We start from the raw sequence: 13,104 nt of genomic DNA, 5'->3' as shown, positions 1-13,104 counted from the left end.
AGAGCCGATTCATCTATATTCCTCCTACCCATCAGGAAACTAACATCTTGTGTCCAATTAGTTCTTGGTCCATCTAATCCACCTCCATTTGTTACGCCGCCTTGGGTTTTGACCGGGGATCAGGTGAAAATGTTTTGTGGTCGATGGTAATCTACCATGTGCAACGAATTGAGCCAATCTTCCTCTATTCCGCCTTCTCGCACAAAAAAAAAGAAAGAAAAAGGACTAACTAGCACCATTTCGTTTTCCATTCAATTTCGTCACTTTCATAAACATCCCATTTGGCTAAATAGAAAAGGTTATCCTGATGGGGAAGCTCTCTACATCGTCGTCATGGCCGTGGTCAGCAGATAATCTTTTTACACAATCACCCCATCTGAACCATGGAGACGACGACGGACGACGACGGAGACGACATTGAAAAGAATGACGATGTCTACGATCGCAGTCGGATAAGAGAAAAGGGGGACTATGCTCTAAATACATTATCTGTTAGAAAAAAAAGGTAAAAACCAGAGCTTGCCTAGAAGAAGACCAGGGCTCATACTATTGAGTTAAATGACTCGTGAAGATGACTGATACAGAAGCGCGCACACAGGATGACGATGCAATGGCTGCATTTGCCGTTGTCTCATATTCAAACGACAGACATGAGTATGTAGCTCACCTGTCACTCGGTCCATTTTCATCTCAGCCGGAGCTTCCTGCCTATCATCGCGGGGTAAGGGTATGCGATATGTCGAATGTGATTCTGTCAAACTGCGTTCGAAACGAAATTCCACGGAATCCAACGAGAGAAAGACCGACAGTACGGAAATACGAATCCTATTTAAGGAAATTCATTGACCCAAAACCGACTAACGTTAATTCCGAGCAGTGGATCCCATCGTAACACTTCATTCAAGTACCACATCTACTATAACGGCGGCGGCAAAACAGAGCGTGAAGTTGGCTTTATAGTTATTGAGGAGCAGATGAAGCGAGTTATCCGGTGGAACCAGTAAGCAACCTTTTGCTTGATCAGCATATATGCGAAGACGAACCATAAGTCCGATGACATTAAGGAGCATGAGTGCCATAGATAAGACCTACGGAGAGTGCACAATATAAAATCTCAAGATAGTCATCGGCGACACAAATGCGCAGATCGGAAAAGAGAACATTCTACTTTCTGGTGTTACGTCCCCACTGGGACAGAGCCTGCTTTCTATGAGCACTTCCACAGTTATTAACTGAGAGCTTACTATGCCAATGACCATTTTTGCATGCGTATATTGTGTGGCAGGTACGAAGATACTCTATGCCCTGGGAAGTCGAGAAAATTTCCAACCCGAAAAGACTCTCGACTGGTGGGATTCGAACCCACAAGCCTCAGCTTGGTCTTGCTCAATAGCTGCGCGTTTACCGCTACGGCTATCTGGGCCGCATTAAAGAAAACATCTCACGCATCAATATCTGCAAACACACCTGGCAATACTTGAGTGGCGATGACTCCTCTCAAATAGACCACATGCATTGGCGTAAATAGGGAGGGGCCAGGGGGGGCCTGGCCCCCCCGAACCATGGGCTTGGCCCCCCCGAAAAAAAATGGAGGAGAAATGACAATACAGTTAAAACTAGTTTTTAGTATTAAACACTTATGATACTAGACACATTGAATGCATTTTGAATATAAATTTATGGATGATCATTGTTTGACAGGCAATAGCAATATGTAATTTTAAAACGTCACATACTATTTCTTTTTTGCCTTTCCCGATATTGAAATTCATTGAAGCATGTTTTAGAATTAGAAGAACTGGCTTGATCCATTTGTAGTGGTATTGTTAATTATAAAACCAAAGTCTTTTCATATTTTAAAACAAGCTGCGATATTGTGTGATCAATTATCTAGAACGAGTCGTCGTTACTGGGAAATGTTTGTGTATGAGAGTTATGGTAAAGTTTAACAAAAAAAAAATCTCGAAAATAAACAATGGTGCAGTAAGCGAACTTTTGTTTGTATACATTTTTCGCGAAACTTTTAAATGTTTCATATTCAAATTTATGAGCTATTCGATAAATTTGACTCCGAGACGTCGGGAACAGATATAAACTGCTAGAAAGTAGACGACAGTGAAGCAGTTGCATTCAAATGTGACAGTTGTGAACATTGAATTTTTTACATATAGTAAGATAGTGGCGGACTCGTACAAAAAACCACATCGAACCGTGTAAAATCGTAGATGTCGCAATATTTTTTTTTCAATGTTAAGTTGACATCAATTTTCTGAAGTTTTTAGATTGAAAAGATAATAAGACCATGCTACTATTTGTTTCTGTAGAATAAACGTAATAGTAGTTTACGGAACAAGTTGCAGAATGATAATTTTTACAGCACGAGTCGTACATTTATCCTACGAGGCTTGTCGAGTGGGATAATTACGACGAGTGCTGTAAAAATCGAGTTCTGCAACGAGCTGCGTACAACATTTTTTGCAATTTCGTAGAAGACCACTTGAGGGCATCACAAATTATATTGGAATGCATTCACCATCATTTTGCAATTTCCGAAAAATTGTTGTGTTATGATTCATTACGCAACTCAAAACAGTTGCGTAATGAAAAAGCGTTGCGTAATGAACCATTACAGCACTGGTTTCAGTTGCGTTATGACTATTCCCGCACTGCATACTTCAGTGCAGGAAAGTAGGCCGTTTCATGACAGATTGGCGTGATGAAAAACAGCCTATTACGATGAGAAATTGCAAAAAACCTTATTCATACTGAAGATTGTTTTAAGACACGCATTTAATTCTTCTACGACCCTTTTTTATTTATTTTTATTAATTTTTCTTGCGCCAATTTTTAGGCGTTTTACGTAGTTTATATGGACATTACATCAACATGGATATTAATAAATCCATGAGTAAAATACCTTCCATCCTGTTTTCTTCAAACAATTGTTATCGTAGGAAGTTGCTGACGACAGCTTTATTTGAATACAAAAAAAATTTGGGGTGGGTAATGTCTATTACATTACCGCGGGGTTGACGTAGAACTACGATGATTAATAATTTGATTTGTCATGTGTATGAATTTGTAAGTGTACTAGTTTTGTGTTGTTATTGATCGGATGAAGTTTTCAGAAATTAACTCTTTTTGGACTCATTTTGGTAGTCCTGAAAAGAACCATTTGTCGTTCTGTGGTTTCGAGAACCAGTGTATGGTGTTCCAGGAATAATGCCAGATGATTGAATTTGTTTGTTTGGTCGTTGCTTCCTTGTGTTGCTTGGTTGGGTGATCGGTTTCTGGCTCCAGCTGTAGTTCGCCAAACTCCTCCAGTAGATTAGATGTTTGATAGCTCGGGTGCTTCGATCGTTAGAATCGATAGAATCGGTCCAGTGCTTTGGTCTGTAGCAATATCCATTGCATGAGCATTTAGGCTCTGTACATTGATACTCATCAATATGCAGGCTTGGCCGCTATGATCCAGTATTTCACGCAGTTCGTCTCAAAGCGTCACTAATCGATGATTGCCTAAGCGCTGCAGCTCATTCCTTAAGTCAACCCTCTTGGGAGAATTGCTGCCTTTGGCGTGATAGAACTTGAAAAAAGTAGAGTTTGGCAAAAATAGTCCTTGCAATGAAGTAACCCGCGACAAGCCAACATATACCAATTGCTGATCCTGGCTTATGTAATAGTCGTACACGACCTCGGGGAAAGTTCCACCTTGCGACTTATGAACAGTAAAAGCACAGGCACTAACCATCGGGAACTGAATGCGTTTGCATTTGATTATGCCGCACAGTTTGAAAGTAAAATAAAAATTCTCTATACAGGAGTGAAATTGGAATTTCAAAACCAAGAGCCTGAATCCTACATACCTGTCCAAATAGTTTAATTACTGTTTTAAAAGAGAACGTTGATTTCAAGCAAATTTATAGAAAATTTGACGTTATTTGCTTTCCATTCTCCGCTTGGATCGCATCTCAGCAGGCAAGAGATCGTCTGGCTCTGACCAGGCGTGCTTCTCAGGCACAGACATCGATAGCGAAAGACCTCCCCGTTTGTCTTGCTTCGCTCAAATCAAACTGTCGAGCGAGCGAGAGAAGATGCCGTCCGAAGGCAAAGTCATCACCGCTGCCGCCGCCAAGAAGAAGAAGAAGAAGAAGGGGAAGCTGTCCACAGGAAAATTTGCGGTCGAACTGTGAACACGGTCGGGCAAGTCATTCTCGCTTTGTGGTTCACCGCTTGTTTGCGTTCATCCAGCCATCGTCATCGCCGCCATCATCAGATTTCGACTTAAGCCCGGTGATCCACTACCTGTTACTGTTGTGCGCCATCCACGCCACGAAACTTTCGGTTCGTCGTATAAGCAAATAACTTGCTCAAATTTATACATTTAAGTTGAGGATTCCCCGTTTGACCATGGCAATCAACTGATAACATCCCGCAGTGTTATTTATCTGTAAGAGTATCAAAGCTAACAAAGCCATCGGCCCTTTTCAGGGCCATCAAATTTGTGGAAAAGAGTTAAAAGAGAAATATTTCCGACTTTATATATAACTTCTAATATTCCTAAATCAATTTCACAGCTTCATACAAAGTTTCATTTGTCATGAATAATTTATGACTAAACATTTTGAGACTGTAATCGCGGACGCTGCTGCAGTGCCGTCGGGGTGAGTGCTCAATATTCCACAACAATTGTAAAATAGAGTGGCATTTCCAACAGCGTCTTTGATGTTCCATATTTTATGGGAACACTTTGATTAGGAAAATTATCACATGTAACAAAATTGCGACATATTTGGAATGCTTTTGATAAGACATTCTCATTGAACAATTGTAATAATTTTGGCACCCATGGATCCGAAATTTACCTTCATAATAGAGAAAACTATTGATTATCAATAGCTCGTATTGAATATTTAGTTGATATCAACCCTTCCAGCAATTCATGTTCGACCAATTTCTCACGCATTAGTATTCTCCGCAATTTTCAAGTAATTCCAAGCCTAACACATTATTGGCACATACCTATTTCCTAGATTGGTCGATCAGAAAGCGAAGAGCACAAAAGGGAGGAGCATCATCTGCTATTCTGAGGTTATAAAACATGCTGCCTTCGTCGGATTCAGTTTCATTCCAATTCCGCTTTCGAGCTGGTAAGAGCTCCTCCGAACTTGCTCAGCGAGAAGTACCTCAATGCTAGAAATCTGCTGAGCTGTTAATCTTCAAGTTGCCATTCCAGCATCTGGTTTGTGAAATCGCTCAAGATTTCTAGGTTGACCGATCCGCGCTTCTAAATTTCGACTCGTGGTAAACTCGTGGTCACAGCATCCAAGCTCAATCGGCCCTTTTCAGGGCCAACATACGTTCATAAAAGGGTTTATTGGATGATATTTACTGATTTATCTATAATGATCTAAATATCGCGGTATACTATAATTTGGTTCACATAATTTACCCCACATAATTACATGAATTTGAGAATTTACCGCTGCAGCAGTGCAGCACCGTCGGATCGTAATAACATCATACTACTCAGCATTGTATGGTATTTCTAACAGCATCGTTGATGTATCATATAATGGGGGCACACTTCCTAAATTCTCGAGTATGGAAATTGGAAAATGTATTAAAATTGCGACAGATTTTAAGTACTGTTCAATAAACTGGTTTCCTGACCAATTGTAATGAGCAACTATTGATCTGAAATTTTTCTACAGGTTAGTCTATTGCAAATGTCATAGTATATAAATCAGAACACATTGAACATTGATCAGAAATATTTAAAATTTGCACGAAACCAAAACATGCGTGATTTTAATTTATTTATAAAATAATGTTGATATTTTTACTGTCCATACGAACGCGCATGTGAATTTTCCAAGATATGTAAATCCCTAACCAAGACATCAACTTCATGTATCTTATCCTAGATTGGTCAATCAGAAGAAGGCGAAGAATACGAAAGGGAGGAACATCGTCTGCAATTCAAATTATGTAAAACATACTGTCTTCGACAGATTCGGTTCATTTAAGGGACGAATGACCTTGGGATTAAAATCCCTCTGTAAATCGGTTCATTTACCACATACTTGCTATAATCTCTTAATTCATCTCGTAGCATCATACAATATCTGATTTATCACGAATAATCTACAATACGACAATTTGAGGATGGTCCGAGAACGCTGCTGCAGTGCCGTCGGGATGCAATAACAGCATAATGCTCATCTTGTACAACCCTTGCCAAGACATCAATTTCATATAGCCTATTTCTCAGGTTAACGCAATAGACAACATGTAGAAAAATCAATTCAGATCAATAGTTGCTCATTACAATTGGTCAAGAAACAGTTTATTGAACAGTATTTAAAATCTGTCGCAATTTTAATACATTTTCCAATTTCCGTACTCGAGAAACTCGACCCTTTGCTGCAGGAATTTCATTAACAACTCTTTGGTAAAGCAGAAATTTTCCGAGGAAAATTCTGCTAAAAGTGAACTTTTCAAAACGACTCTTTTTGATTGAAATATTTATCAACAACTCTTTGTCAAGTAAAATCATCCTAAATAACTCTTTGCTCCATCGCCAAACCAAACCATTTCATTGAATTCATCAAGTACAAGAATATGAATGGTAAGGAGAGGCAGATGGTGTATATTTCGCTGGCGTTAGTTTCCAACAGGTCGCCGGTTGGAGCTGACTACTAATCCGTCCACTGAATGTTTTTCAGTTGTTGCTTTCGCTTCGTTGCTCTCTGGTTCCGTTCGCTACTCGCACACTGCTGTGGCTTTCACGCGCTCTTCTTTGCTGCTCCGCTGCTTGATCCGTTCGTTATGCCGTTCGATTTGTGAATGAGTTGGGAGCAGAACAACCAGTGGTTTTATTTGCTCGAGCTCCGTTCACCGATGGCGAGTGGTGGGGTTCTCGCTTGGTTGTTTCGTCACTCCGTTCGCTACTCGCACGCGATTGGTTATTGCTTTCGCGCTATTTTCGTTGATGGTGTGATTCTCCGCTGAGAAAAAAAAACTGCAACTCTTTTGATTTTTCATGCAAAATGACCAACTTTGATAAACTATATCTCAGTTATTTATGGACCGATTTGAATGAAATGTTCACAGAATATCAGACATAACTTAAATTTTAACATATATTATTGAGTGATTTTTCCACACGATGAAAAGCAGTAACGGTTTGACTAAAGTGAATTTTTTGACGATTTTTTACAATTGACATAACTAAACATATTGAAGGAATAGCTTCATGGTATCTTCAGCAAAGTTGTAGATTTTGACGAGATGAATAAGTTTTCTGAAGACAGTTTTTGTGTAAGGCTATCAGATTTTAAGATGTTTTGAATTTTTCGTCGAAAATTACAGATTAGTCAAACCATTATTACTTATAAACTTGTGATTGGAAAAATTATTCAAAAATATATGTTAAAACTCAAGTTACATCTAATGTTCTGTGAAAGTTTCATTCGAAAATATTTCCATAAATAACTGAGATCTAACTTACCAAAGTTGGTCATTTTGTATGGAAAATTGAAAAAGTTTCAAATGCATGTGAATAAGTTGGGGCCTTCCTTAGCCGAGTGGTTAGAGTCCGCGGCTACAAAGCAAAGCCATGCTGAAGGTGTCTGGGTTCGATTCCCGGTCGGTTCAGGATCTTTTCGTAATGGAAATTTTCTTGACTTCCCTGGGCATAGAGTATAATCGTACCTGCCACACGATATATATACGTATACGAATGCAAAAATGAAAACTGGAAACTGCAGAGAAAGCTCTCAGTTAATAACTGTGGAAGTGTCATAAGAACACTAAGCTGAGAAGCAGGCTCTGTCCCAGAGAGGACGTTAATACCAAGAAGAAGAAGAAGAAGAAGAATAAGATGTGAATAAGTTCTCAGTTTATTCGACAAACCAGCTAAATATTTCATGGGTGCACAACAGCAACAGGGTAGCGGATCACAGGGATTTAGTTGAAATCTGGAAACGTAGCTCAATTTTGAAATCTTGAGCGATTTCACAAACCAGATTCTGGATTAACAGCTCAGCAGGCTTCTAGCAGCGAGATACTTCTCGCTAAACAAGAGCTCTTACCAGCTCGAAAGCGGAAATGGAATGAAACTGAATCCAACGAAGGTAGCATGTTTTATAACCTTGGAATAGCAGATGATGTTCCTCCCTTTTGTGCTCTTCGCTTTCTGATCGACCAATCTGGGAAATGGGTATGTGCTAATAAAGGTGTTGGGCTTGGAATTACTTGAAAATTGTGGAGAATACTAATACGTGAGAAATTGGTTGAACATGAATTGTTGGAATGATTGGCATTCCCTAAATATTCAATACGAGCTATTGATAATCAATAGTTTTCTTTATTATGACGGTAAATTTCGGATCCATGGGTGCCAAAATTATTACAATTGTTCAATGAGAATGTCTTATCAAAAGCATTCCAAATATGTCACAATTTTGTTACATGTGATAATTTTCCTAATCAAAGTGTTCCCATAAAATATGGAACATAAAAGGCGCTGTAGGAAAAGCCACTCTATTTTACAATCGTTGTGAAATGTTGAGCACTCACCCCGACGGCACTGCAGCAGCGTCCGTGAGTACAATCTAAAATGGTTGAGTCATAAATTATTCATGACAAATGAAATTTTGTATGAAGCCGTGAAATTGATTTAGGAATATTATAAGTTATAAATAAAGTCGAAAATATTTCTTTTAACTCTTTTCCACAAATTTGATGGCTCTGAAAAGAACCGATGGTTTTGTTAGCTTCGATGTTGTTACGGATAAATAACACTGCTCGGACCAGCAAAACTCAGGGGGCTTCTGGTATTTGCTCCTAACGGGATTGCTTCTTGACCACCAATGATGATTTCACCACGAGTCGAAATTTTGAAGCGCGGGTTAACAGCTCCTCGGCCGATGATATTTGCGACGGCGATGACGATGGCTGGGTGAACGCAAACAAGCGGTGAACCACAAAGCGAGAATGACTCGCCCGACCGTGTTCACAGTTCGACCGCAAATTCATCTGTGGACTGCCTCCTCTTCTTCTTCTAGGCGGCGGCAGCGGTGATGGCTTTAGCTTCGGACGGCATCTTCTCTCGCTCGCTCGACAGTTTGATTTGAGCGAAGCAAGACAAACGGGGGCGTCCTTCGCTATCGATGTCTGTGCCTGAGAAGCATGCCCGGTCAGAGCAAGCCGATCTGTCGCCTGCTGTGATGCGAGCCAATCGGAGAGTGAAAAGCAAATGACGTCAAATTTTCTCTAGCCACCCCTATTTATAGATTTGCTTGAAATCAACGTTCTATTTTAAAACAGTTATTAAACTATTTGGACAGGTATGTGGGATTCAGTAAGTAAACGACATGAAGCTTTGATGTCTTATCTTTCGATTGAGGTGCTAATCAAGAAATTTCGTTAAGCCAGCGAGAAGTTATAAACGTTTAAAATATTTCATGCCAGCGTAACGCTCTTGGTTTTGAAATTCCAATTTCACTCCTGTATAGAGAAGAAAGACGTACTTCTACGTCAAAAAACCTTCAATTTGATGGTAGCCAAGCAGCTTAAGGATTTAAAGTTTCTAACAAAAGAGATATTATTGAATCCTATGTACAAATTTTGGTTTCGAGAATTGAATTGTTTGCTACAGAAATGCTGAGCAACAATAATCCATATTTTCAAACTAGCAAGCATTTTTTTTTTTCAAAGGCTTGGGTGAGACATTTAAATCTTTGTCTTGTTTTATAACTTTGCAAACATCTATTTCAAATCGAATTGAAAAGGTAATTCCTGATTATAATCTGCTCATAAATTCTTGTATTCTATTCGAGATCTATAAGATTGGGTCGAATACGTCATCTTAGCAATATAAATCGAAAACATAGATTTTTAAATATTTTTTTTACTATGTTTCCATAAAAGTGACATTTGGTATTCAAGAAAGTTGATCAGTCGGTTTTAGACGATTTTTAGGTTTTGATCTACCTCTGTATGAAAGTGCGCCACTATAATCGGTTCACAAATATAATCGACACAAGCATTGTTAAGTTATCTAAATCCTTTATGACTTTTATCTCTCATGAGAAGGGGCCGTGGCCCCCCTCAAGTCTGATGGCTATTTACGCCCATGACCACATGCCGGTTGATGGGTGACATTTCTCAAACGTCATAGATGTCAGGACCTTTCGCGGCCCTTACATCTCGTTGCGTGGTTATTCAATGTGACGAGAGCAAAATGATGCGCTTCAATATCCAACGCAACAATGGCCTGTGATGACGGAAAAACGACTTGTTCGATGAAGAGTGCCAGAGAGTGACAAACGTGAAGAATGCTATATCCTAGTTTGGTAAAATACAAAGCGGTATAGGGCAGCGAGAACTAAGGAAAAGCGAATCCACCGCAGAAGGAGGATGAGAGTTGAAAAGACTGTCAGCGAGCTGTAGAACAGTTAGGCTGTCCCGAGTCTGTAAAAATGCCTACTGATTAGCTGGATGGCGTCATACGCCCAATCTTCAAGAAAAAGCACAGACGGCAGTGTGTCAATTACAGAGCAATTATCCTGCTGAAATCGGCGCACTAAATACTGTCGCGTATCCTGTTTAACAGACTGAGACCACTCGACGAATTTTTTGTTGGCCAATGAAAGGCTAGTTTTCGTAAGAACTGCTCGACAATGAACCACATGTTTTTTTTTGCGTATGACCTTAGATTAATTCCGTAAGTGTAACTTGCAGCTAGACCTGTGCGTTGCCGCGCCACGCCGCCGACTCATTTTACGTCACGTCGATGCCGATGGAGGCATCGTCGGCGCGCCATACGCCGATCAACGTTACACCGCCGATTTTGTATTTTCAAGCCGATAAATATTCCAGCTCGAAAAAAATAAAGTTATTATAGAAATTTCCTAGGGAATAATTAGGAATATTCACGGAAAATTATACATAAAAGATCCAAGGGATTTCTCAAGGAAGTTATCAAGTGAATCAAGGAATACAGGAATTATTCAACAGATTCCAGGGATAATTATTTTAGAGATTCTTATAAGAATACCTCCTGGAATTTCTTTAAAATGTTACTATTTGTAAAGGAATTTCTGCAGAAGTTATACCAAACTTTCTATTATTGATTCCTCCGAGGAACTTTTTCCAAGAAATCCTTGTTCCGATATGTTTTGTATCGATTCCTTCAAGAGTTTCTTGATGAATCGCTTCAAAAATATTTTAAAGAATTTCTCAGAGCGTTTCTCCGGGAATTTAAGAGTTTTAAGTATTCCACTAAAAATTGTTCAAGGAATTCCTTGTAGTATTGCTTCATGTTTTTTCCGGGATAAATGCATTTTTATTTTTTGGGATCTTCCTTTAACTTATTCCAAGAATTCATCTTGAGATTCCTTCTTAGATTTCGTCAGTGATTATGTCAAAAAAATTTCTCGATATATTCATTCAACGTTTACTTGAATATATGATACTTGAATTGTTTGAAAAAAAATCGCAAAAGATTCTTTCAGAAGTTTCTTTACGGATTCTTTCATGTATTATTCTACAGCATTTACTTGGGGATTCCACAAAAAACGAGCCAAGTATTCGTCCACATTTCTCTGTAATTTTGCCTAGGACACCTCCTCGACTCCTACCGTATATTTATCCTTTTCCATGCAAAGTAGTTGCATTGTTACAGAATTTTTGAACGGGTTTTTCTAGTGTTTTCTTTATAACAGTAGGAAACTTATGGAATATTGGACTTCACTTAACTTATAGTGATTGTTTTTGTTGAGAAACCTTCTAAACTTGCTTATTTTTTTGTTATTTTGAAGCTACTTGCTTATAACGTAACATAACGTAAATATTCTTAGTCGAATTAGTAAACACCAGACGATCGTCGAAGAATTCTTGCATTAGCTGTGGTGAATTACAGATGAAACATTTGGGTGTATCTGCCAAGAATATCTCTTGTTTCATGATTAAATCTTTTGAAAGTTTCCATAAGTTTTCGTTTCGATATAATCCATATTCGGAGGAACGCAAATTTTTTTGTAAACTTGTAAGGGGGTCGCAGCTTTAAAAATGTAGGGAGCCACTGCTCTAAAATGCATGTCGCCTATGTCATGAAAAATTTTCCAAAAATATGTTCATCTTTGGGAAATTTTTGATTTTGATTTTGAACTACTCAAAACGAAATTTACTAATTATTATGATGGTCCATATAGACAGCATTCCAAAGGATTTTTTACATGACTATATCTCCATGTGTCGAAACATGATCCTTTCAATCGAGTCCTCGAGATTTGACTGTGGAAGAGTTCTCAAACTGCTACACAAGAGAAGAAGTAATTTATCCAGAATGTTTCTTTCGGGGACCCAGATAGCCGTAGCGGTAAACGCGCAGCTATTCAGCATGACCATGCTGAGGGTCGTGGGTTCGAATCCCGCTGGTCGAGGATCTGTTCGTAAAGGAAATTTTCTCGATTCCCTGGGCATAGAGTATCTTCGTACCTGCCACACGATATACACATGCAAAAATGGTCAATCGGCAAAGAAAGCTCTCAGTTAATAACTGTGGAAGTGCTCATAAGAACACTAATCTGAGAAGCAGGCTCTGTCCCAGTTGGGACGTTACGCCAGAAAGAAGAAGAAGAAGAAGAAGTTTATTTCGTCTATCTGTTAAGGAACTATTTCTAGACTTAATTCAGAAATTGTTAAAGAAGATTTTCCTCCAAGTCCATGCAAGAGTTCCTCAAACAAATTCGGCAGATATTCTCCCAGAGCAAATTCCAGGAATTCTCCCAGATATTTCCTAGTGTACTTTGTTGATTTATCACAATATCTCTATAAGTTAGTTCCATTGAAGCTCATGTTAAAACCAGCACAGCTATTTTACCAGCATCTTTTCGAGTGTTCTTTAAGGGTTTGCTTCAGGATTTTCATTCATTTTTTTTTTCAAGATTCCCATGAAAAAAAATTGAGATACATTAGTAGGTACTCAATATTTGCTGCTGAATCACGTTTAAACTTTTAACATATTTGAGCTTATGATCTAAAAAAAACTAGTACAGTGGTCACATTATTATGGGTTACCTATTCACGATTATT

Source organism: Aedes aegypti, chromosome 2 (assembly GCF_002204515.2).
Source record: "Aedes aegypti strain LVP_AGWG chromosome 2, AaegL5.0 Primary Assembly, whole genome shotgun sequence".
NCBI classification, from domain to species: domain Eukaryota; kingdom Metazoa; phylum Arthropoda; class Insecta; order Diptera; family Culicidae; genus Aedes; species Aedes aegypti.
Note: the sequence above shows the minus strand (reverse complement) of the source record.